This window comes from Haemorhous mexicanus, chromosome 16 (genome assembly GCF_027477595.1).
Source record: "Haemorhous mexicanus isolate bHaeMex1 chromosome 16, bHaeMex1.pri, whole genome shotgun sequence".
NCBI lineage: Eukaryota > Metazoa > Chordata > Aves > Passeriformes > Fringillidae > Haemorhous > Haemorhous mexicanus.
The window spans coordinates 6,977,879-7,002,820 of record NC_082356.1 but is presented as its reverse complement, the minus strand read 5'-3'; the positions used below and the strand labels follow the sequence as shown (position 1 = coordinate 7,002,820).

The following is a 24,942-nucleotide window of genomic DNA, read 5'->3' as shown; positions in this document are numbered from 1 at the left end:
CAGCAGAGCCCTGGCAGAGCCCAGAGCAGCCTCAGCATCCGCAGAGCCCGGCTGCAAGGAGAGAAAGCAGAAAGTGCCCGTCAGCTGAGGGCTCCTGTCCCCTTGTGCCCAGGCCTGCGGTGCCCAGGCCATGCTGGCTGTGCCCAGAGCTGTGCCCAGAGCTGCCCATCCCTGCTGCCTTTGGAACAGAGCAGGAGGGCAGGACATGTGCCCAGCCTGCAGCCAGCCACGGCACATCCAGCCCTCAGCAGCTGCCCAGAGCAGGATGCTCCTGTGCTTGCTGCCATCTCCCAAAAGCTCTGATCCCACCCTGCCAAGCAGACAGGGACCCACCTCACGCCATCCACGGCTGGAAGAAAAGCTGCTCCCAAACCATGTCCTCAGCCTTCTCCAAGGGCACGGCACATCCACGCCACAGCTGCTCCCAAGCACTTCCCATGGAGTCTGGACCACCCAGAATGCTTCCTCTGGAAAAAGAAACAACACATTATTGAAAAAAGATTGGAGACAAAAAGGGAAAACAAGAAAAAAGGGAAAAACTCTTATCTCTGTCAGGGCCTTGAGGAAGGCCCAACCCCTACATGCTAGGGAAAAACCCAGCCTTGGGGAGGGAAGCCCACACTTTCTCTCTTCCCCCCTGCACTGCCCCCCAAAATCACGGGGATCCCAAAGCAAACAAGGGCAGTGGAGCAGCCCAAGCCCTTCCTTGCCTGCACAGCAAAGCAGCTGGGCACAGCTTCTGGAGTCCCACCTCTGCTCCCACCATGGGGTTTGTTTGTGTCGGGCTGGCTGCCCCAGCCCCAGCCCAGGCCACGGTGGGTGCTGGGGGCTGTTGGCAGGGCCAGGAGCCCACTCCCATTTTGTACCCACCCCAGCCCATCCCCCCAGCCCTGCCAAAAAGCAGCTGGGCAGCCGACTCAAGAATGAGTTGCATCTGCCCCAGCAAAGGGGGAACCTTTGCTTCCCTGCCAGGCTGGGCAATGCCCAAATCTGGGAGCATTTCCCCAGCTCTGGACTCATCTGCAAATTCCCTGTGGACTTTGGCTTTGTTAAGAAGGTGCCAGAATCAAAGTCCATCACCTTCAACCACCGGTGGCCAGGCTGAGGAAGAGCTTGTCATCCTTGATGTCATCCTCACTGTCTCCAGCAGCAGCAGCAGCAACATCCCCACCCGGTACAGCTTCTCCAGGGGCTCCTTCTCCTTCCCTGCGGTGAGACCAGGCTCTCAGGACTCTGCCCAGGGCCCCAGCTGTCAGGGAACCAGGACAAGCAAAACCAGCTTGGATGGTGGCCACCAGTGCTGGGCAGAGCAGCTCAGCTCCAGCACAAGGGCTGCGTGTTCCCATCCCATGACCCCTGGGCAGTGACACAGGCAGCACAAAAAGGTTCTGGGTTCCTTTGCTTCTGATTGCCAAGGTGTGTGTGGAGCTGGAACTTACCAGGGCCCTGGATCAAAGTGTGCCTGGGGCTCTCTCCCTTCTTCTATGGCAGAGGAATATCCTGCACCCAAGGATCACAGAACAGGTCTTCTAATGTGGGTCTGTCCAAGAAGTGCACGGATAAACACCACCTGATCAGATCTTTGCACTCTGGGGAGAGAAAGCAGAAACTGCCGCTCAGCTGGAGAAGGCTCCTGTCTGCTTTGCCCCACTATTCCCATGCCCAGGCCATTCTGGATGCGCTCAGAGCTGGGCCTCAACTTTCCCATCAATTCCCTGTTCTGGAGGAGAGCAGGACACGTGCCACCTCCTCAGCAGCTGCCAGAGCGGGATCCTCACGAGCCCGCTGCTGGCTCCCAGCACTGGTATTCCCCCCGTGCCCAGAGAAGAGGATCCACCTTGAGAGAGCCCTTGTGGCAGTGAGAGCTGGCCCCAGCAGATGTTCCAGCCCCTCCTGAAAGGGTGCTCCCCGCAGACCATCTGGTGCAGCAGGATGCCCAGGGACCAGATCGTTGCTGCCCCGCCGTGGTACCAGCCATAGTGGTTCCATTCCGGGGGGCTGTATGACGGTGTTCCTATGGAATACAGATGGAGTTCAGCAGGGGGATGCTGCTGCTCCCACAGCCTGGCCCCAGCATCCCTGGGTGTGCAGGGGCTGCATCAGTGGCACACAGGGTGACCACTGCCCTCTCGCCAGCACCTGGGACTTGTGCACAAACTCAGGGTTGCAAAAGAAGCCACTGGTGTTGGAAGAGGGCAGCCCTGGCTAGGCCTGACCATGACATGCAAAGGGAAAACCCCTCCGTGCTGGGGAAAAAACATTCCCTTATCCTCCCTGCTTGCATTGCTCCTAAAATATTATGAAGCCAAGGCAAACAGGGCGAGTAGAGCAGTCCAAGCCCTTCCTCTCGCCTGCACAACAAACTGGCTGGGGCACAGGTTCTGGCCACCCCTCTCTGCTACCCCCACCAAAGGGGGTTTTTGTCGGGCTGGCTGCCCCAGCCCAGCCCCCATCCTGGGAAGAGTGGCTGGCAAAGGCTGCCAGCAGGGCTGGAAGATGGCTTCCCACCCAGACGCCCTCCAAAGCAACTCAGCTGAAGACTCCGTCCCCTGACTGGCAGCAAAAGGGAGAATCCCCGCTGCCACAGCCAGCTTGGGCTGGGAGATGCTGGGCCATGAGATGCCAGCACCAGGAGGACACCCCTGTGGAGGCTCACCTGCAAAGTGCATGTAGCCTGTGTCTTGCAGGTAGGTGCCACAGCCAAAGTCAATCAGTTTGGCCTGCCCGGTGGCCAGGTCAACCAGGATGTTCTCTGGTTTGATGTCGCGGTGCAGGACCCCGCAGCTGGTGCAGTGCCGCACGGCCTCCAGCACCTGGCGGAACAGCTCCCGCGCCACCTCCTCGGACAGGAACCGCCGTGCCCGAATGAAATCCCGCAGGTCCTGACACCGCTCTGGCCGCTCCAGCACCATCACGATGTAGTTGGGGAGCTCGAGCCACTCCAGCAGCTGCACCACACCAGGGAAGCCGGTGGACACCTTGTCCAGCAGCACGATCTCCAGCGGTGCGCTGGTGCCGTCGGGCTGCGGGAGGAGCACGATGCCGTCCGTGGGAGCCGATGCCGTGCCAAGCCTGGGGAAGCCCTCACCCAGCCCGGGATGCTCTATGCCCTGCGCTGGCCCCACGCCCGCTTCCCCTCGAGCCGTCCTGGCGGCTTCCACCCTGCCGGACCTCGGCTCATCCCCGCCCGGCAGCCCCGGCTTCTGCCGCTGGCTCCGCTCACTCACCAGCTCGCCCCAGTGCCGGACGCGGTTCCGTGGCACCCTTTTGATGGCCACCTGCAAGCCAAGGGGAAGAGCGGGCTGAGCTCGCCGCCCGCCCTGCCCAGGCACAGCCCCATCCTCCTCCTCCTCCGCCCCCTCCTCCTGCGCCCGCCGCCGGCCCCGCCGCTCACCGGGGCGCCGTCCGAGAGCCGCGTGGCCGCGAAGACGCTGCCGAAGCCGCCGCGCCCCAGCAGCGAACCCAGCCGGTACCGCTCCTGCAGGGCCTCCTGCGCCTTCCCTGCGGGCGGGACGCGGCTGTCAGCGCTCGGCCCGGGGCCAGCCACGGCCCCCGAGCGCCCCTCACCCGCCCCGGGCCGGCCATCCCCGGGCGTTCGCTCTTGGGAACGCGACACGGGAGGCTCGGGGCCGGCGGCCGCGCTGCCGAGCGGCGGAGCTCGGGCCGGGGAAGCCGCAGCGGAGGCGGCGGGAGCGGCCGCGCCGCGTGTGTCCTCCGCGGGCCCCGGGAGGAGCCGGGGCTGGGGTCGGGGATGGACCCTGCGTCGGGCCCAGCGTTGGGGCCGGGGCCGGGCTCGGGCCAGGCGGAGACAAGGGGCGGCGATGCCGCCCGAGCCCCAGGCACTGATGCCCGCCCAGCAGCGCCACCGCCAGTACCGCCAGAGCCGGGCAGAGGCGAGACTGCGGCGGGACGCCCGGGGACGGGGACGGGGACGGGGACGGGGACGGGGAAGCCCCGCCCGGGGCCGGGGGCGGGCCGGGGGCATGGCCGGGCCCGGCAAGGGGAGAGAGGGAGGCGGGGAGAGGAGAGGAACGCCGGAAAACGGGCCCCGAGAGAAGAGTGCCCCACAGCGGGAAAGGGAGAGAAAGAAAAAGAGAAAGAAAAAGAGAAAAAGAGTATAGAGGCTTCTCTGTTTTTTTGCTGCCGCTGCTACTGCCGCCGCTGTCGCTGCCGCCGCGCCGCTGCAACTGAAGCCCCGGGGCCGTTCGTCCCCGTGTCCGTTCCCCGCTCGCCCCACGAGCCCCACGGCCGAGCCCCGCGCGCCCCGGGGACAGCCCCTTCGTCTTTCCGAACACGGGAACTTTGTGGTGTTGAGCCCAGATGCAGAGCCCTGACTCCTGCACGCTGGCAGAGCAATCCACTCGCTTGCTGCTGGGCATTGTCCTTGCTGAGGGTCAAACACTGTCGGGGCACCTTCCCTTGGTGTAGGATTCTTACCTGACCCCAGCACTGCACTTCCATCTCCAGTGTTGCTTTCCAGTAAAAACAGGGCAAGGAAAAGTGTGTGTGGCTCATGGTATTTTAGAGTGCCTAAAACTTGCTAAGTCACCAATCTTGTAGGTGAGGTGCATCTACAATTACTGGGATGGAGAAGCAGTGCAACATGGAGAAGGGGAGCATAGAAATAAATAGAGGAAAACGTCCTGGATTGTGTCTTCTGTTTTCATGTCACTTCTGGAAAGCTGTTTCAGTTTTCCAGGAAGCTTCTCCTGTCTGTTCTTTTCAAGAACATCTTGTGGAGAACAAGGTTGAACTTCTGCAGCCACCAGCTGCCGCTTCTCTTGGCTTTCCACACTGCACTGTGTGTGCAGCACCAGATCTTGATGTTGCTGGAGCCAGAACCTGGAAATTTCCAAATTTTGTCTTTCTGTGCCAGAAAATCACTGGACTTGGGCTGTGGCAGCACCAGGAAGTTTTCAGATCTGGGCGCTGGCGCTGCCAGCAAACACCAGATCTGAGTCGTGTTGTTGCCAGTGGCAGAAATCTGCTGGATTTGGGCTCTGCTGGCATTGGAAAATTTCCAAATCGGGGTACTGGTGCAGCAAACACAAGATGTGGGAGGTCCCAGAGCCAGTTGCAGGAAGTTGCCGGGTTTTGGATTTCTGTACCAGCAAATTGCTGCACTTGGGCTGTGCCAGAATAAGGAAATTTCCAGATCTGGGCACTGGCAGTTCCGGCAAACATCCCATTCCAGGCTCCAGGCTCCAGGAAGGACTGGATCTGGACCCTTTCCTTCCTTCTTTCCTTCCTTCCTTCCTGGAGTCCTGCTGGCAGCAAACACCAGATTGGGCAGTGCTGGCAAGGGGAAATTGCCAGGTTTTAGCTTTTTTTGCCAGCAAATTGCTGGACATGGTTGGTGCTAGAACAGGGAAATTTCCAGATCTGGGCACTGGTGCTGCCAGCAAACACCAGTGAAACCTTCTGGTCCTTGTCCAGACCCTTGACCAGTGGTTGCCCTGAGAACCGGCTCTGGACACTTTACAGAGAGAGACTGCTTTCATCTGGGTGCCTGGAAACAGAACTTTAATGAAGGCAAACACAACAAACAGGACAGCGTGCACAGTTCAGAGAGCGAAGCAGAAAAAAGCCTGGGTCCAGGGTCTAGCAGGGATATTTATACATTTATTTATGGGGAGGGGTTAAGGTGGGATCTGAGGGAAGGATCCAAGAGGAAGGAACGATTAAGAATATTATAATTTTTGCAGTAAAAAGTAACCAATGGTAGCAAAGAGAACTCAGAACTTTCTAGTAATAATCTGCATAACTGAACAAGAGGAATATGGGCAGGAGCTCCTGCTCAGCCTAACTAAAGAGGGTTTTCCCACGGCCTTAAGCCGCGGCCTCCTTCTTCTTTTAAACCAGCCCGAACACACACCAGTGTGCCAGGTTTTGGCTTTCTTTGCCAGAAAATTGCTGCATTTGGGTTGTGCTGGCACTGGGAAATTGCCAAATGTTACCTTTCTGTGCCAGCAAACTGCTGGAATTACGCTGTACAGGTATCTGAAATATTCCTGATTGGGACACTGGCAGTGTCAGCAAACATGAGATCGGGTTGCTGTAGGTACCAGGTATTTGCTTGGTTTTGGCTTTCTGCGCCAGCAAATTGCTGCACTTGGGCTGTGCTGGCACCCAGAAATCTCTGGATCTGGGCACTGGCAGTGCTGGGAAACCCCAGATCTGGGCAGTGGCAGTCCTGGCACCGGGAAATTGCTGTGTTTTATCTTTCTCTTCCAAAAACTTGCTGCACTTGGGCTGTGCTGGAACCAGGAAATGTCCGGATCTGGGCACAGGCAGTGGCAGCCAACACCAGATCTGGGCCGTGCTGGTGGCTGCACCAGGAAGCTGCAAGGATTTGGCTTTCTTTGCCAGAAAATTGCTGCATTTGGGTTGTTCCAGCACTGGGAAATTGCCAGATCGGGGCACTGGTGGTGCCAGCTAACAGCAGATCTGGGTGGTGCCAGTGCTGAAAATTGCCGGGTTTTGGCTTTCTGTGGCAGCAACCTGCTGGACTTGGGCTGTGCTGCCACTGGGAAACTGCTGGATCTGAGCACTGGTGGTGCCAACAAACACCAGATCTGGGTGGGGCCAGACCCAGTAATGCTGGACATGAATTTGTAGAGAATTTTTAAGGTTTGACAGAAGGTTTATATAGTATGTATACAAGGAGGTTTACAAGAAGGTTTATATAGTACGTACAAGTACCAGGAATTCAGATTCCTGTGCCAGCACATTGCTGCAATTGGGCTGTGCCAGAATAGGGAAATATCCAGATCTGGAAACTGGCAGTGCCAGCAAACAGCACATTTCAGGAAGGACTGGATCTGGACCCCTTCCTCTTTTCCTTCCTTACTCCCTTCCTCCCTCCCACTCTACAGGCTGGGGACAGAGTGGCTGGACAGCAGCCAGGCAGAAAGGGACCTGCAGGGACTGATGGGCAGCAGGCTGGACATGAGGCAGCAGTGTGTCCAGGTGGCCAAGAAGGCCAATGGCTCCTGGCCTGGCTCAGGAATGGTGTGGCCAGCAGGAGCAGGGCAGTGATTCTTCCCCTGTGCTCAGCACTGCTTGGGCAGCCCCTCGAGTACTGTGTCCAGTTCTGAGCCTCCCAATTTAGGAAGGACATGGAGGGGCTGAAGCATTTCCAGAGAAGGGCAACAAGGCTGGGAATGGGTCTGGAGCAAAAGTCCTGTGAGGAGTGGCTGAGGGAGCTGGGGTTGTTTATCCTGGAGAAGAGGAGGCTCAGGGGAGACAAGGTGGTGTCAGGGCACAGCTTAGGCCTGATGATCTCCATGGCCTGTTCCACCCTTGCTGATTCTGGGATTCTCTGAAACCACCCTTGGAGCAGTTGCAGGATGAGCCCTGGGCCGCCTCTTCAGAAGCTCCAGCAGCCCAGGTGCCTCAGCTTCTCCTGCCAGGCCCAAAGCCCATCCTGTCAGTCCTGCAGAGCCTCTGCAGCTCCTCCTCATTGCCCAGAACAGGGAGCCCCAGAGCCAGACACAGCAGCCCAGATGTGCCCCCTGGCCTGTGGTGCCTCTGGCAAGGGAGCAGCAGGAGGCACTGCTGGAGCCTGCAGACAATTCCTGCAGCACTTGTGGGATGATCCTGCTCCCCAAGGGATGTTCCCATGGTGCCAAGTCAGGAACTGCAATGGGGAGTGGGGCCAGAGAGGGAAGGGCAAACAGGAATGGGCTGTTTGCAGGGGAGGGAACAGGGGTGGGCAATAGGAAGAAATCTGTATCAGGAAGAGTAAGGAAAGCAAAGGTGAAGCCAAGGAAATGCCCAGGGCAGTTTGGGGGTGGCTGCCAGGCAGCTCTGGCTCTGAGCAACAGCATCTGCAGTGGGACAGGAAACTCGAAGCTGATGGAAACAAACTTTCTGGCTGAGTGCAGAAGCCAGGACAAAGCTGAGGGGTTTCCCTGGTGTCCCCCAGCCCTTGCTGGCCCCAGGATCTGATGGCATTTGTGCTCCCTCAAGTTCATGTCCCCACACCAACAGCATGGGGGTGCTCCCCCTGCTCTGTGCAATGCAAACAGGGGCTCCTGAGCCAGTGCTGCCGTGTCTGTGCCTGCAAGGATGGGGCACCTGTGTGAGCTGGGGGAGAGGCCAGGGCTGCAGAGGGGGGATGTTGTTGGCAGCTCCATGAGGACGCTCTGGGACGCTGCCCTGGGCTGTCCAATGCACTGGGGATGGATCAGCCCCTGCTCTGCTGCTCCTTCCCATCTCCCCCAGGGCCCTTGCAGAGCACCAGCCATGCTGTTTGCCCCCAGCCTGCCCATGGCCACCCTGGGGCTGCTCACGGGGGTTTTCTGTGCTGAGCATTGTTCCTGGCCGTGTTCTTGAGAGAGCCTGGGCAAGGAGCCTGGAGCCCCCAGGGCCTGGCCTGAGGCGTCAGCGCTGCCCCAGCAGTGCCCATGGCCTGTCCCTGCTGCAGCCCTGGCACTGCCACCCCCAGGGCTGTGCCCGGCCCCGAGAGCACTCAGGCCCTACAGCAACACCAGGGCCACCAGGGCAGCGGGGCAGGGCCACGGGAGCAGCACTGGCAACACCGAGTGCTGCTGCTGCTGGGCACAGCTGCTGTGCCAGCACTGATCTGCCCCCAGCTCTGCACACAGACATTGCTGCTGCAGCTCCAGAGAAGGCAACACAAGGGCATCTCTGCAGAAAACTTTGCTGGGACATCCTTTAGTTCATTTGTAACTACTGAGATTGCAGCCCCTCATTGACACAGCCTGTGGTCACAGGGAACGTGGAGAGAAAGAAAATGAGAAATGGACCAAACAATTACACTTATTTGTGGACAATATTAATAAAAGTAATACAACAGAAAAAACCCCAGGACCTAATCAAAGTGAATATCAAATATCACTTTTATTACAAGTGATTTGCAGAAATTCAACAGCAGTTTAATGTCCTTGAAACCATCCACTCTTTAGTCTCCACACTGCAGCCTTGAGCTCCTGGTTCCTTAGGCTGTAGATGAGGGGGTTCAAGGCTGGAGGCATCAGCGAGTATAGAACTGACAGGGCCAGATCCAGGGATGGGGAGGAAATGGAGGGTGGCTTCTGGTGAGCAAATATGGCAGTGCTGATGTACAGAGAGACCACGGCAAGGTGAGGGAGGCAGGTGGAAAAGGCTTTGTGCTGTCCCTGCTCAGAGGGGATCCTCAGCACAGCTCTGAAGATCTGCACATAGGAGAAAACAATAAACACAAAACAACCAAATGCTAAACAGGCACTAACTGCAATGAGCCCAAGTTCCCTGAGTTTATAGAAAGAGCAGGAGAGCTTGAGGATCTGGGGGATTTCACAGAACTGGCCCAGGACATTGCCATGGCACAGGGGCAGGGAAAATGTATTGGCCGTGTGCAGCAGAGCATTGAGAAAGGCACTGGCCCAGGCAGCTGCTGCCATGTGGGCACAAGCTCTGCTGCCCAGGAGGGTCCCGTGGCGCAGGGGTTTGCAGATGGACACGTAGCGGTCGTAGCACATGACGGTCAGGAGGGAAAACTCTGCTGAGATGAAGAACATAAATAAAAAGAGCTGTGCAGCACATCCTGTGTAGGAGATGGTCCTGGTGTCCCAGAGGGAATTGTGCATGGCTTTGGGGCCAGTGGTGCAGATGGAGCCCAGGTCAGTGAGGGCCAGGTTGAGCAGGAAGAAGAACATGGGCGTGTGAAGGTGGTGGCCGCAGGCTACGGCGCTGATGATGAGGCCGTTGCCCAGGAGGGCAGCCAGGGAGATGCCCAGCAAGAGGCAGAAGTGCAGGAGCTGCAGCTGCCGCGTGTCTGCCAAGGCCAGCAGGAGGAAGTGGCTGATGGAGCTGCTGTTGGACATTTACTGTGCCTTGACATGGGGATCTGTAAAAAAAAGAATCATGGAATAGTTGGGCTTGGAGAAGATTTTAAATATCCCAGCAAAGCTGGGGACAACTTTACCCCCACTGCCTGCCCAGGGCTCTGCTGCCTGGAGCTGTCCCTGCCAGCAGCTGCTTCCCTGTGCCCAGGGCTGGGCTCTGCCAGTGCTGCCAGGGCCCAGACCAGCCCTGGGGGCTCAGCTCTGCCCTGCAGACCCCTCCCAGCTCTGGCACAGCCCAAGGGCAGCTCTGGCTCTGCAGGCTCTGATGGCAAAGTCAGATCTTTCATGAGGAGGCTGGAAAAGCAACACTGATGCTGCCTCTAAGGGGCCCTGTGCTGATTTCTGTCACGGCCTGGTTTACTCAGATCTGCGATTTTTTTTTTCCAACCTGAACTGAGAGATAAATATCTTTGTGCAATTTCCCATCCAGGCAACCCAGAGCAGTAGATAAATAAAGCAGGATTTTACCTTTTATGCAGCCTTTCCCTTGCTGTGCTCCCTGTATAATCTACATGGAAATGTTCTGCAGTTAAATGCCATGATGGGAGCAGTCCTGAACAATGCAGCATCCTCCCCACAGAAGGAGAAGCCTTACCAGCTGTATCTTCCCACCCAGATCTTGTCCCCCAGGGCTGGGAGCAGCTCCCGGGCCGGCTGAGAGCTGTCCCTGGCAGGCAGCAGAGTCCCTGCCCCAGCACAGCGCCCTGGGCTGCAGGACCCTGCTCTGCAGGACAGCCCTGGGCACCCCTGGCTGCTCTGCACAAGAGACAATCAGAGAATGTACTCACAGAGTCTGCAGGCATTGGGATGTTCCAGCTTTAGGAGATGGCTCCAGGAGCTGCAGCTGCATTGTCCTGCAGCCAGAGGTTCCTGTGCCAAGGGCTGGCAGTGATTGTGCCCCAGGCACTTCTCAGCACCTTCCCAGCCCTGACTGATTGAAGCTCTCTGTGCCTCTGTGCTGTGCCTGGGGTGGCTGCAGGCAGTGCCCCAGCTCTGCTGGGCTGGGAGAAAAGCTGCTCATCAAGAGAAATGTGCTTTTGAAGCTTTTCTTGGTTACCAGGAGCTGCCTCTGTGCCAGGAGCCCAGCCCAGCTCAGCAGCACAGACACAGCACAAGGACTTTAATGACCCTCTGAGGCTTTGTGCTCAGGCCCTGAACATCAGTCCCTGAGAGGGAGCTGAAGAAACCTCTCCAGAATTCCATGTCAGAATCCAACTCCAAAGTTTCTTTCACTTTTAATGGGTCCCACTGAGGGACACAACTGAGAAAGTGTCCCCAGGCCCCAGGCAGAGCAGAGAACTGGAGGCAGTGATGACAGGTGGGGACAAAGAGAAGCCAAGTCTTGGTGTCCTGGGGCACAGCAGGGTCTGTGCCACCAAGGGCTGGGAGAAGACACCTTGTCCTGAGGCACTGGGGCCTCCTGGCACAGCCCCAGCCAGGCTGGGCACTGTCAGGCCCTTGTCCTGCCCTCTGCATCCCCCCCTAGCCCACATCCCAGTGGCCTCAAGGATCTGCTGGAAGGAGTCCCTGGGGAGCCTTGCTCAGGAATGGCCCTGGGGGCTCCTGAATGCTCCCAGGGACTGCAGGTTTTTCAAAGGACTTTGGGTTTGGCTTTTGCCTTGGAGTCTCTGAGAGGTGTGAGCAATCATGGCCTCCAATTACCTGCTGTAATTAGTCCCTGGAGAGGCTTTGTCAGTAACAACACTCAGTGGGGCTCATTAATGCTTCAAGGTACTTCAGTTCTTTTAAGGTACTTGGTGTTTCCCTTTTGATATAGACTCTGTGAGAGGTTTGTGCAATCATGGCCCCAATTATCTGCTTTAAGGAGTCCCTGGAGAGCTTTGTACTGACACTCAGTGGGGCTCATTAATGCTTTGAGACAATCAAGGTGTTTAAGGTACTTTGGATTTTCCTTCCCACACTGAGTCTCTGAGAGGTTTTTTTTCAGTCCTGGCCTCAAATTCTCTCCTCCAAGGAGCCCATGAGGAGCCTGTGTTGGAGAGGGACTTCGGTGGGACCCATTCATGCCTCGAGACACTTTGGGTGTTTTTTCTGCCTTTGGCTCCTGGAAGGGTTTGTGCAATCTCCTCTCAGGCCCTGAGGTTCAAGGGCTCAGCTCCAAATACACCGCAGGGCTCAGTAGGATCAAAGAAGTCCTGACAAACCATGGCTCTGCCTTGATTCCCTCTGCTCTTGTGCAGTTCATCAGGAAAGTTTCTGTAGTGGTTTTGGTTCACCAATTTGAGGTTTCTTGGTCAGTTCATCAATTAGTGTGGTGGGTTCAGAGCTGGCTAATTACCAGTGCACTCACTGGAATATCCTTCCTCATTTCCTGTTGTGAGATAGGATTAGGAGAAAGGCAAAGTAGGCTCAAAACTTTAAAATGATATAAGGAAAATGTTATTACAGTAGCTAAAAGAAAGAGCAATAAGAATCAGAACCAAACTTTCAGAACACTTCTCCTCTCCCTACAACCTTTTCTTTCTTACTGACAATGTGAGGAGACAAAGCCTAAAATTTTCAGTCAGTTTACCACCTCTACAATATTCTATTTCTCAGTTAACTTAAGGAGAGAAATTCCTCCTGTTAATGATGTTAAGACTTCTCCACAAGAAAACTGTTCTCTCATGGCTTTTAATTTCCATGAATAGCAGCCACCTGGAAAACTTTGTGAAGTCCCTCCCATTTTTCACATCTTTTCCCACAGCTGTGTTTATGGGCCATGCCATCTTGTGGGGTATTAGTTTAAAGATGAGCTGTTTAAGAGCAGAGGTTCTCTTCATTTATTTCTAAATCATTTTCATCTCTGGGAACAGAGGTCTTCTTGTCTCCCTGACGGCACCGGGTCTCATCACTCTGTTCTCTCTCTGTACAAACTTCTCATGGGATCACAGCTACTTCAACATTTGCTTACTTTAGCATGGAGGCCTTTGCTGAACAAGTAATCTCCCCATACTTTTCATGCATCATAATGAAAAAGAGAATCTGATGGATAAATTACATCCTTCTCCATAGCTTTACAAGAGGAATCCAGGCCCAAGATCAAGGCACCTCCTCATCCCTCCCATCTGGGGCTCAGCTTCCTCTTCACGGACCTCGGTGTGTTCACGTTGCCCCTCTATGTCCCTGCACTTTGTCCTTTTCTCTCACTCGAGGGAGGATGGAAGCACTGACAGAGTTCATATCTCACCCGGGGCCTGCAGATGGTTCCGTGACCCCGGCCGGGCTCGGTCCTTGGGCCGGAGCTGTTTTACCATGGAGGTTTCTGCAGCGGCTGCGCTGGGGCTGTGTCAGGATGGGCCGCACTGGGGCAGGGCCAGGATCTCAGCAGCCAGGCCAGAACCCAGCAGCAGCACGGCCGGGGGCCGATGGCTTCTCCTCCCCCTGCCCGGGGGTTGTGGGCGAACCCCAACGGTGGCAGAACCTTGGCCGAGCCGGCCCGGCCCGGGGCTGCTCCTGGGGCCCGGCGGATCCTGGCTCGGCCCGGGCTGGCGGCGGGGCAGGGCTCAGCAGTGCCCAGATGTTGGAACTGCAGCCATGGCCCGGCCCGGCCTCGGCCCCGCGGCCTCCCCTGCCCTGCCCGGCAGCCGATGGGGCCTGGCGGGGTCCCTGGGAAGGGGCCCGGCCCCACGGCAGGAGCCGCCTGGGCTGCCCTGGCTGAGATGGGGCTGGGTCAGCCTTGTTACCTCTGTGATAGCCAGAAGGGAAAGAGACCCTCCCAGGCTTTTTCATCTTTACCGTGTGTCTTCACAGGGCCGTGTACAGTTTCCTTAGTGGTTTAACAGATTGTCAGTTCTCAAAGCTAATTACTGATTGGTTTTTTTTTCCATTGGAGGAAATTGCTTCTCTTAGAATATCACTTCAGTGAAGCAAAACCACCAAACAGCACAGAGCACAGAGTTCCATTGTCCATATATAGTGGTCACATACTCGATGGTATGAGTAAAAAAGGGTTACCAATTTTTTTATAAAGGGTTGTAGAAATACAAGTTTAACCAGTAGTGACAGAGGAGAGTTCTTTGTTAGCTTCATGTTGTAATGACTTATTAAGAGTAGGTCGTTAACTCTCTATTTTTGAGAATTCCCCTTTTTGTATCAGTACCACCCTGCCTGGGCCAGGTGGATGGCCCTTCTCGGACAGTGAAAGGAGGGGACATCAGAGGACATGCAAAATAACCTCAGACCCAGCATGCCATGGGAAGGACCCCCAACACACTTACCGAAAAAAACCCCAAAAGCCACGAGCCAATACAGAATTAGAAGATCAAAGTGATGTCTAGACATGAGGACAAAGGTCCAGAGCCTGCAGAGACACTGAGAACCTTTGTTGCCCCTAGCCCCAGACTAAAAGGACCTTGGCTAGAGCCAGTACCCTAGACAGAAAACCCAAAAAGCAGAATTAGGGGAATATCCCCACTGCTTTTGTGGGGACAGGACCCCCAGCTCTGCCCCCTAGTCGATGAAGCTGCATTTTCCTCCTCCTCCGAGCCACTCCTGGGAGCGACAAAGGTGTGATCGCAGACCCGTCTTACCTCTGAACCTGAGCTGATCGCTTTTAATAAAGGCATTGAAAAGGAGAAAGATCCCCTGCCCTATTTATTTCAGTGCTGGTCTCTCCCTGCCGGATGCTGTGGATGAATTCACGAACGAGCTGTAGGAGAAGGGCAAGAAGCCGGGGATGTTGCATGGACTGCTCCACACACGGTGCTCGGCTGAGCAGGGACAGCAGGCCCAGCCCAGCTGGGGATGGCTGCAGGTATCTGAGCTGTGCTGCGGAAGCGGCCACGGCTGGATTCCTGCTCTCCCATGCGCTCCACGGCTGCATCTGGCAAAGAGCAAGCACAGACAGAGCTGAGGGGCTGCGGGAGAGGCCAGAGAACACAGCCCAGCCCTGCGCTCCCCAGGCAGGGAAAGCCCCGGGATGCCCCAGGGGGATGGAGCACGGCCAGTGCGGGGTGTCTGCCCGGCCCCTCTTCCGTCCTGTCTGTGGCCATGTCTCCAGGGCATGGGATGGCATGGGATAGGACCAAGTTGGCTGCAGGCTCCAGCCCTGTGGCCCAGCTCTGCCACTCACCCTCCTGCGGTGGCTGGAACGGCACCACCTCTTCAGTCTCCTTTGCTGGGGTAGCTCCAGGGCCTTTTTCCACCTCCTCCTCCTCCAGCCAGGCCAGCTTGGGCACTCTCGGGGGTCTCCGCTCCATGTCACTGACTGGAGATACTTGCAGGAGAGATGTCCTGGAAAAGCTCCGGGGCCCCAATTAGGATATCTATGTTTTGGACCCAATCCTTCAATATTTCCTCCTATGGACTCATGCTACAGTGTCAGCTTCCTTAGCCAACCAACCATGTTATGACGCACAAACCTACGGCACTGCATCCTAAGCTTCTTGTTTACCATTGTAACTATTATTTTTTCTAGATCTTGAACTCTACAACTCTAAGCTTTCCTCCACTTCAACCTACCTCTACGTGTCTCTGCTATAAACTATCAATCCACATTCTCGCTTCTAGCACCTAAGTTTGGAAGCCCTTTCCAAGGTCTCAGATCAAATCCTGTCTTTAATTCTAAGCTTTGCTGACAAGACCAAAGGTCTGAGAATTCCCTGCATTTTGCTTTCCAACAACACTGATGCTGTTAGTTCCAGAGCGCCCAGGATCCGTCTTGCAAGTCAGCTCCGGCAGCAACAAGGCGGCTGCCAAGGGGCTGCTTATGGCCTCTGACACCCAATTGCTCAGGGCTTCCTGGTGCCCCAGCCCCTCAGGGTCTCCCCCAGCCCGGCCAAGCTGCCCGGCAGCAGCGCCGCAGCCCCAGGGCAGCTCCAGAGGAGCCCCAGCCAGAGGCACCTCGGAGCCCTCAGCAACGCAGGCAGCAGCACACGGGCAGGAGGACACGGACGGCGCTTCCTGCCTGGCACAGGGCTTGTGGCCATCTCCAGGCACCGCTCTCACAGGGATTCCCGCAGCTCCGGCCCCTGCCCACCCACTCTGTCGGCAGCACAAAGGCTTCAGGGGAACCACCAAAGGCCAAGGAGCTTCTGGGCATTTCCCCTTCCCCACTGCACGCCTGGGCAGCTAGCTGAGCACAAGCACACTTTTCCCCCGCTTCCCCTATGCCCTGTGGACCCTGGGCAGCAAAAGAAAGATCCTGGCAGTCTGTGTATTATAACACAGTCTATATTTACATTGTAAAACAAAACAAAACAAAACAAAACAACAACAACAAAAAAAACCACCCAAAGAAAACCATTCCTGAAGAAAAAGAAATGCCTCCTGCCTCAGGTGGCCTCAGAAAAAAGAGCCTGTGGATCAGCTCTCCACAGAGCTGCGGCAGGGCAGGCAGCTGAGCTGTAACAGGCGAGGCCGTGTCTTCCATGCCCTGCGCAGGTGATTTTGGAGCCGCTGGAACATGGAGATTGGAGCCGGATCTGATGACTTGAGGACGCACAATGTTTGAATTGCCAGGCTTCCAATGGCGAGGCTGACATCATTTGTTTGGTCCTCAAGGGCTGCAAGAGAGAGCCACAGTCAGATGCCAGATATCATGGGACCCCAGGAGAGCACCCAGCCAAGGCCATGCCAGCCAGCTCTTGCCATGGCCAGGAGGGAGCAGGTACTCAGGGGATCAGCCCGAAGCTTCTGGCCAGGAATGGCCCAATTAGCCCTGAAATCTCAGAGTGCTCTGCCCACGGGAGCAGAGCCCTCTGCAGCCAGGGCAGGGCTCGAAGCTCTCCCCCTGCCAGCCCCCGTTGCCAGCCCGCTGCCCTCACTCACCACTACAGATCAGCTGGAGCTCTTGCTGCTGCCCCCTCAAGCTCTGCCCGGCGATCCCTGTGAACACAGAGCCTGTCACGGCCACAGCGGCACAGCTCCCTGCCGGCGGCGCTGCCGGCGCTGTGGCCACACGGCCTGCTGGCCCGGCAGGGCTCAGCCCGGGCCCTGGCCGCACGCTGCCGCCCCAGGGCACGGCTGCCAGAGGGCGGCAGCAGCGCCGAGGCCAGCCGGGGCTCCATGGCGCCGGGCCCGGCCGGCACTGCCGGGGCAGCAGGCGGGGCTGGGGCCAAGCTGCGGCGGGCCGGGGAGGGAGCCCGGGCTCGTGGCTCACCCATGAACCTGATGGCCGCCTCTCGCAGGGGCTCCTGTGGGCTCTGCAGGTAGCGCAGGGCCCGGCGCAGGTGCTCGGCTGCTCCGCTCCTGTCCTCTGCCAGCTGGAGAGAGCGGCGGGAGGGAAGGAAGGGTTGGTGCGGGCTCAGCCCCTCGGCCGGGCGCTGCCTGCACCCAGCCCTGGCCTCCCCTGCCCGCACAGCCCTGAGGCGCGGCCAGCAGCCGCTGGCACCGGGCTCCCGAGGGGAGGGGCCAGAGGGCCGGCTGCTGCCCGGGGAGCGGCGGTGCCGGCCCGCCCCGCAGCTCCGCCGGGCCGGGGCTCCACGGGCACCCGGCTCGGGCCCACGGGAGCCTGGAGAAGAGCCCGTGCAGCCTCTGAGTGCAGCAGCGGGCAGGGGCACAGCTTCCAGCCCCACACTCTCAGCACCGCCCTCGGGGGCCTTCTCCAGGCTGAGGCTGGGCATTCTCGGTCATCCTTACCAGGCACTTGCTGAACTTCCACAGTTTCTCCTCTTTCACCAGCTTTTTGAGATCCCTCCTCTTCATGAACTTGACCGCACTAAGCAGGGTTTCCCATGAAGCCTGGAGAGCAGCAGAGACGCGGAGATGGCCCCAGAGCCCAGGGCACGGGACCGGCGTCCCTGTGCCACGGCCTGGAGGAGGCTGCGGTCCAGCAGGCGCAGGGCAGGAGGCAGCCGAGCCCCCTCGCAGGGGGACAGCAGCAGCCCACGAGTCCTCACCTCTGCCACACGCTGATTCTCATCATGGCAGTGGAAGAGCAGTGGAAGCAGGCTCTGGTGCACAGGGCTTTCCAAAAGTTTATCTCTCTCTTCCAAAAACTCCATCATGTCTTGGAAGAGTTTTATGGAGAGCAGCTGTACCTGGCTATTATCCTATATGAAAAAAAAGGGAAGAAATACCTCAGCATTGTCTCCTCCAGGCCCCCCTGGGCACAGGCCTGGAAATGCACAGGGCACACAGTTTTCAGGCTGCACCCAGTGGTTGTGGGTAGGGGCACAGAGCCTTACGTGGTCAAAGAGTGGCAGGAGCGCCTCAGCCAGCTGCAGGGCAGTGGAGGTTGACATCAGAACGTATTTGTGCAGGAATATAATTCTGAGTGTGATGAGCGTCATCCCAGCTATCTCTGCATCACTGTCCCACAGTAGGTCCATGAGGCTTTCGGTCAAGCTCCACATTCTTTCGGCCTGTGCGGATCACAAGTCTGTGAAACCCCACCCTGCTGCTGCATGGCCCAGAGGCCAAAGGCCTGTCCTGAAGCACTCGGGCAGCTGAAGCGGGAGGCAGGAGAGCTGGGAGCAGCTGCCCCAGCGCCCGAAGCCCAGGCAAGGCCAAGCGACTGCGTTCCCAGCTCAGCTTCAGCCACTGCCCCCTTCTCACCATTGAGGGATCATCAATGAGCTCGAGAAGGGCCCTGAGCGCCAGGCGACGCCTCTCCCTGCACTCACTCTGCAGGTACCTTGATGAGACCTTCACAACGCTGTGAGCACATTCACTTGAATCCAGGCACTCGAGGACCTGAAAGGCACAGGGCAGTGACGGGGACCTCAGCCAGCAGGAGCCCAGAGCCACACAGGGCTGGGCCCGGGCAGCAGCAATGGGTGCGGGCACCGTCCCAGGCGGCTGCGACGATGAGAGGGCAGGGAGCTGGGAGGCAGCTCAGCAAGGCAGCGCTGGACACCCGGCTCACCTCCACAAGGAATGCCAGGGCGGGCAGATCCCAGTGTGGCTCCTGCGAGCTGAGGAGCCCAAGGAGGTGGAGTGCAATTCTGGAACACAAGCGAGGACAAGCACGGCGCATCTCCCTAAGAGGGTGAAAAAGGGACCAGGAACCTGAGCAAATTTCTCCAAGGATGGGCTCACAGAGCCTGGTGATCTTTCAGCACCATCCTGAAAGGGCACCTGGGCCTTTTAGGAGGTGTCTCCTCCAGTGCTCTCTCCCCTCCCAGCCTTTTCCAGTCTGCTTGGCCATCCCTCAGTGACAAGGCCCTGTGTCCCAGGGCCATGGGATCTGTGTGGGACACCCCGGGCACAGAGCACAAATGCCGGGAGCAGTGGGCAGAACAGGAGTCTCACCTGGCCAGCAGACCCACGGCATAGTGGCGGGTGTCAGCACAGAGCAGCGTGTCCCAGCAACACTTGCGTTCCAATGACACCACCACATCCTTGTGCTGCTTTCGGCAGAGCAGGGACTTCAGGGTCTGCAGTGCAAACCTGTGTGCAGAGCAAAGCCCAGGTCACACTGGCAGCACTGGCTTCTTCCCAGGCCACATGGCAGGGACAGGAGGACTGGGATGGAGCACCTGTTGGGGCTGGTGGCAAGACCGTGCTCTTCCTGGCATTCCTTCCAGAAGGTATCTACCTCCTCTGGCATCTCTTCTGTGCTGAAGAACACTTGGAAGAGCAGATGCACAAACAGGCGGGGAAAATACGCCATCACTACACGTGAGACGCGGGGCTGCTGGAGCATCTTCCACATCACCACGGTTGCCTGCAAAGGACAAAGCCCCCCAGAGACAGTGCTCAGTGGCAAGGTGTCCGTGTGGCAGGGCCCGAGCTTGGCAGGGAGAAGCCCGGAGAGACTGTGCAGGGGGAGCACGGGGCCTGGCGGGCCTGAAGCTGCCCCTTGGCCAGGTTTGAGGCCAGCGCCTGAGGCAGGGAGATGCAGTGGGGGAAAGAGGATGGAGAGCTGCTGGAGAGGTGGCCTTGGGGCCAGCAAAGGCCAGTTACAGAAACTCACAGCCAGGGCAAAGACACCCGTTTTGTCCCCATCAGAGGTGCACGTGCTGCGCTCTGGCCAGCTCCCCAGCACATCCAGGAGGATCAGCAGCACTGGTTCCGCAGTCCTGGACGAGCCCATGATGGTCTTCCACATGGCCATGGCAGCTCTGTGGGATTAGAGCTCTGTCTCAGGGCGGGTCTCAGACACAGCACCGTGGCCTGGGCATCCCTAGGGGCCCGGGCTGACTGCCGGCTCTGCCTCTGCCCACTGGCCCTCAACAGCCGCACCAGGGCAGCCCAGCCCTATGGGGACGGAGCCCTGAGGGGCGGCAAGGGAGCATGGCAGCAGGCTCAGGGGTGACATTCCAGCCCTGGGAAAGGCAGCAGCCAGAGGGCCCTGGAATTCTCTGTTGGTCAGACACCTGGGACAGGCTGTACAGGGTGATTGGCTGGGGAGCCCTGAGCCCTCTGGGCAGGTGAGCCCCATACCTGTCACAGGATGGGGCCACACGCAGGAGCGTCACGACTGCGTCACCCGGGTGTTCTTTGGTGACACTCAGCAGGGTCTTGTCCAGCCTGTGCTCAGCAGAAGCATTGGCCAGGAGCCATCGGTGAATGTACATCACAATGGTGGGAACCTGGAAAAGGCACAGGGAGGCTTGGAAAGCTGCTTGAGGGAGCGATGTCCCCAGCGTCCCCGGAGAAGTGCTTCCCTTCCCAGCACACTGTGATGGCCTCAAAGGCTCCCAGGGACCAGCAGGCACAGCTTGGGAAGCCATGTGACTCATGGTGGAATTGAAGCCTGGCCACAGGCTGCTTACTTGTTCTGGCCTGGAAACACCCCTCTCCACGAGCAAATCCAGCAGGGCAGCACTGGTCTCATGTCCCAGGAGCTCTGAGTGAGCTCTGAGCCCAGTGCCCGTGGTGCTGGTCTCTCCCTGCTGGATGCTGTGGATGAACTCGTGAATGAGCTGTAAGAAAAGGGCAAGAAGCCGGGGATGTTTCATGGACTGCTCCCCATATGGTGCTCGGCTGAGCAGGGACAGCAGGCCCAGCCCAGGTGGGGATGGCTGCAGGTACCTGAGCTGTTCTGCGGAAGCGGCCACGGCTGGATTCCTGCTCTCGCGTGTGCTCCACGGCTGCATCTGGCAAAAAACGAGCGCAGTCAAAGCTGAGGGGCTGTGGGAGAGGCCGGAGAACACAGCCCAGCCCTGCGCTTCCCAGGAAGGGAGAGCCCCGGGATGCCCCAGGGGGATGGAGCACGGCCACTGCACGGTGTCTGCCCGGCCCCTCTTCTGTCCTGTCCATGGGCATGTCCCCAGGGCATGGGATGGTATGGGATGGGACCAAGTTGGCTGCAGGCTCCAGCCCTGTGGCCCAGCTCTGCCACTCACCCTCCTGCGGTGGCTGGAATGGCACCACCTCTTCAGTCTCCTTTGCTGGGGCAGCTCCAGGGCCTTCTTCCACCTCCTCCTCCTCCAGCCAGGCCAGCTTGGGCACTCTCGGGGGTCTCCACTCCATGTCACTGACTGGAGCTACTTGCAGGAGAGATGTCCTAGAAAAGCTCCGGGGCACCAAGTCCCACGCTCTGCCCTTGAGGGCAGCTGCAGAACAGAAGCCTCAAAAGACCACGGGTCACCGAGTCCTGTGCTTGGGGCACGAGCTCAGCCTCAGCAACAAGGCCACAGAAAAGCTCTGGGTCAGACAGGAACGAGTGGCTGTGCGGGGGCTCCTCACGGCACCGCTCTGTCCCGTTCTGAGCCGTTGCGTGTTCCGAGCACCCGGGCAAGCTTCTATTTCCCACGTGTCACAAAGGGCCCTTGGACACCAGCTTCCATTCTGTGCCATGGTGACCGTGCTGCAGCGTACCACCCAGGGCCCCTGCACACACTGCCACCTGCCCTGGGGCTGCCCCCTGCCAGCATTACCAGTCCTTGTCATCTGTTTGTAGCTAAATCACACGTTGGGGGATTTGAAGGAGTTAGGAAGGAGCTAGAGAGCAGACCTCTGAGTTTTTTAGATGATGCCATTTCTTTTCCTTATCTTCTACATAGACAGGAAGGGTGAGTTTGGCTCCCATCTCCACCGCACGGCTCACAAGGCCGCAACACTTCTAGTTACAAGAGCTTCTAAGGATTTGTTGGCAAATAAGACACTGCTAAGAAGGATACCTATGTTTTTCCTTCAGAGGTGAGGCATCAGAAATAATGAAAATTTGTTGCATTTTAAACCAAAGTGGAAAAGAAACGAAAGCACTCACAGAGGATTTGGCTAAGCTAAGAGATGCCAGTGTAGCTTATCTCGTTGGCTGCTCAGTTATTGCAGCCCTTTGCTACTTTGCCATTTATCTTGTTTGGAGATTGTGCTCAGATAATTCAATGATGGGTACAAGAGAAATCTAAAAAACCATAGCTGATCAATGATGCAAAATATTACAACTTAGGAAAATGTAAATAGATTGTGAAGTATTGACATCAGGGTGATGACAGTTACCACACAGAGACCAAAAGAAGCCCTTTTAACAAAACTTCAATTATATCCTTGTTCCTCAAGCCCTACTATCCATTTGTTTGGCTGATGTAGGATAATGTAAAAATACTGTTCAATACCTTGTATTGTTTATACTTTCCAACACTTCTGTTGTGTTTTCTAAAAGCTGTGAGTATTTTTTAGTTTGAAAAAAAATCTATTATTTTGGTAGTAACATTGCAGTTCTGTCTTTTCCTTTTGGTACTCAGCTGAAGAAATAAAGGAAAAAAAAAGAGCAGAAAAAGTTGCTGAGGTGGAAAGTAGATCACAAGGAGCAAAGTTACAGGAGATGAGTACATGACTACAGCCACTGCTTAAGAGCATCTCTCACAAAAAGCAGACTGGCTACACTGTCCCAACTCCATCATTTCAACTCTCCATGTTTTGTTTCTTGCTTTGCAAAGCTGAGCTGAGCCATTTTTACCTAATATGAATAACAACTAGTAATACACACTTACAGTTCTCTTGTATTACTGCAACAGCACTAGGTACCCTTAGAATTTTATAGGGCAAATGCAATGCTATCCCTAAATTTAAACTGGTTCAAGATATTATTTGTAGCTTATTCTTGAAGGTAATTTGTAGCGAAAGTCAAAAAATTATTGCAGATGGTCAGTGACTGGACTGTTATGTGTATGGGATGCACAGGATGATTTAAGTGCTGCTTCATTCTGTGTGACTGCAGGCTTTGAAAAGAGTAATCCCACTTGGCATTTGGACTCCATTTGGTCTCAGGAATTATGGATCCAGAGTAATTTGTTAGAAGCTTGTGAAAAAATGTCTCTGAAGTTTACAGCAGAGCTGAAGTGTACAGAAGGATGAGAATTCAATGAATAATTCAATGAATACTTAGAATAAGTTTGAAAAGCATATCCAGTTATCCTACTGTCTATGTCCAGTGACAATCCACTGTTACAGTACAGTGCACAATGTCACCAGGAAAATTGTGAATGTCATCTTCAGACCGATCTATTCACACATTTTAATATTGATCAGAGTTACTTTCTACAAATTACCAAGCTGTTTTGCCTTTTTGAGGCTCTTGTTATTTTTGTGTGAAGTATTTCCATGTATAATACAGGTGGCTCCTGTGTCTTGGTTTGGAAAGACAGGTGTTTGCTAAGGAAGGCAGGAGCCTTTCTTGAAATTGAAAAATGTAAACCCCTTCCTTCTGAATTGTTATAAATTTGAAATTAAGGGGGGCTCTCAGGTAAAAATATGGGAGCAGGAATAACAGTTCTTTATCAGGGAAGTGTCAGTGATGGAGAGAGATGGGGAGACTGACTTGGGGATCAGAATCCGATTTTATTGTGGGATACAAGCACTTATATACTATTTTAGGGAGACTAGTAATGTGTGCTACAATGATTAGGTTACAATCACCTACACAAACTTATGCATAAAACAACATCCCTTGCTTGCAGAGTTTAATGGGATTTTCTTTTTACAGCAAACCCATCTGATTCAATCTTCTTGACATCGAGATCTAATTTTCAAAGTTCTGTTTGCTTTTGCCAAGGCATCCTGGTATCAAATCTCTTCTGTTAGCCAGGTCCAAAGTCCATCATCTGTCTTCTGTCCTCCAACATTCCAACGTCTTAACACCTGAATTATATTACTGACTGATGGGAATGGTTTAGATTGTAACCTCTGTCATCAATGTACAGCTCAGATTCTTAAGGAAGCGCCCTGAAGGAGATGATGCCTATATGGAAAACGTGGGGGTTCCCAGGAGGGGGCACCCCTGATCCAGGGCATCGAGGCGCTGCCTGCAATTGTCCATAACCGCCCCTAAGGAGCCTCCAGGGCTTCACCCTCCATGAGCTGCAGCAGACGTGTTGGGAAAGGTGACAAGAGCCCGTGGAATGGTCCTTGTTGCAGGCAGATTAGCCACTTGTAGCTCTTCAAAACTCCCTCCTGCGAAAAGTGAAAAAACTTAAACCGTTCCTAAATGTGAAAAGCACGTTCACTCTCCTGTGAAAATGTAAAAAGTTTAATAAAGGACAGTGGGAGACCAGGACCATGGAGGACCATGGTTATTACGGCCGGGTGCATCTTGGCACTCAGCCAGGAGCACCCTGTTCCCTTTGGGGATCCCCCTGAAATACCTTTTCCCTTACATCAGCCTGTTGCATATTCATAGACCCTCATGCATATCCATAAACTACTTTACATATTCCAGGAACTCTTCTACCTGGCCCCTCCTTGGGTCTGCCTTTTCAGAGCATGTGTGTTTCTTGGCTGTGGTTTTGGCTCCTTCTCTTTATCACCTCCAGTTTTTGGGCCTTGGTCCACTCTGCCTTCAGACAGGAAGTGCTGATAGTTGGCAGATCTGTGCAGGTGTCCTCATCCTGTGTGCATTGGATGTTATCCCATCCCAGCAGGAATTTTAACACAAGCCTGAAGCTTATTCCATGAAGCTTAATTAACAACAGAAATAAAAGCTGTATCTTTGCAACAAAGTTGCTTTAACATCACAGATATAAAATCCATTTTAATATTTGCTAAAAGCCAATATTATAATATGTTTCTATAACATTGCCCACATCTTTCCTTACCCTTTTGTTCCCAAGCGTGCAGCAAGGAGTGAAAACTGCCAGCATGGCACGGGGTTGCTGCCATCTCTCCGTCACCCCGTGTCCCTCTCCTGTAAGAGCCTGAATGAGAGATGAGGGGCTCCAGACAGCTCTTCAAAATGCAGTTTATTGTATCCAAGATGTTA

The 24,942-nt window shown here is 55.9% G+C and overlaps 1 pseudogene; it reads right to left on the bottom strand.

The window, feature by feature from the left end:
• Positions 1-24,942, bottom strand: part of LOC132334622 (zinc finger protein 850-like) — an 860,268-nt pseudogene that overhangs the window by 304,484 nt on the left and 530,842 nt on the right.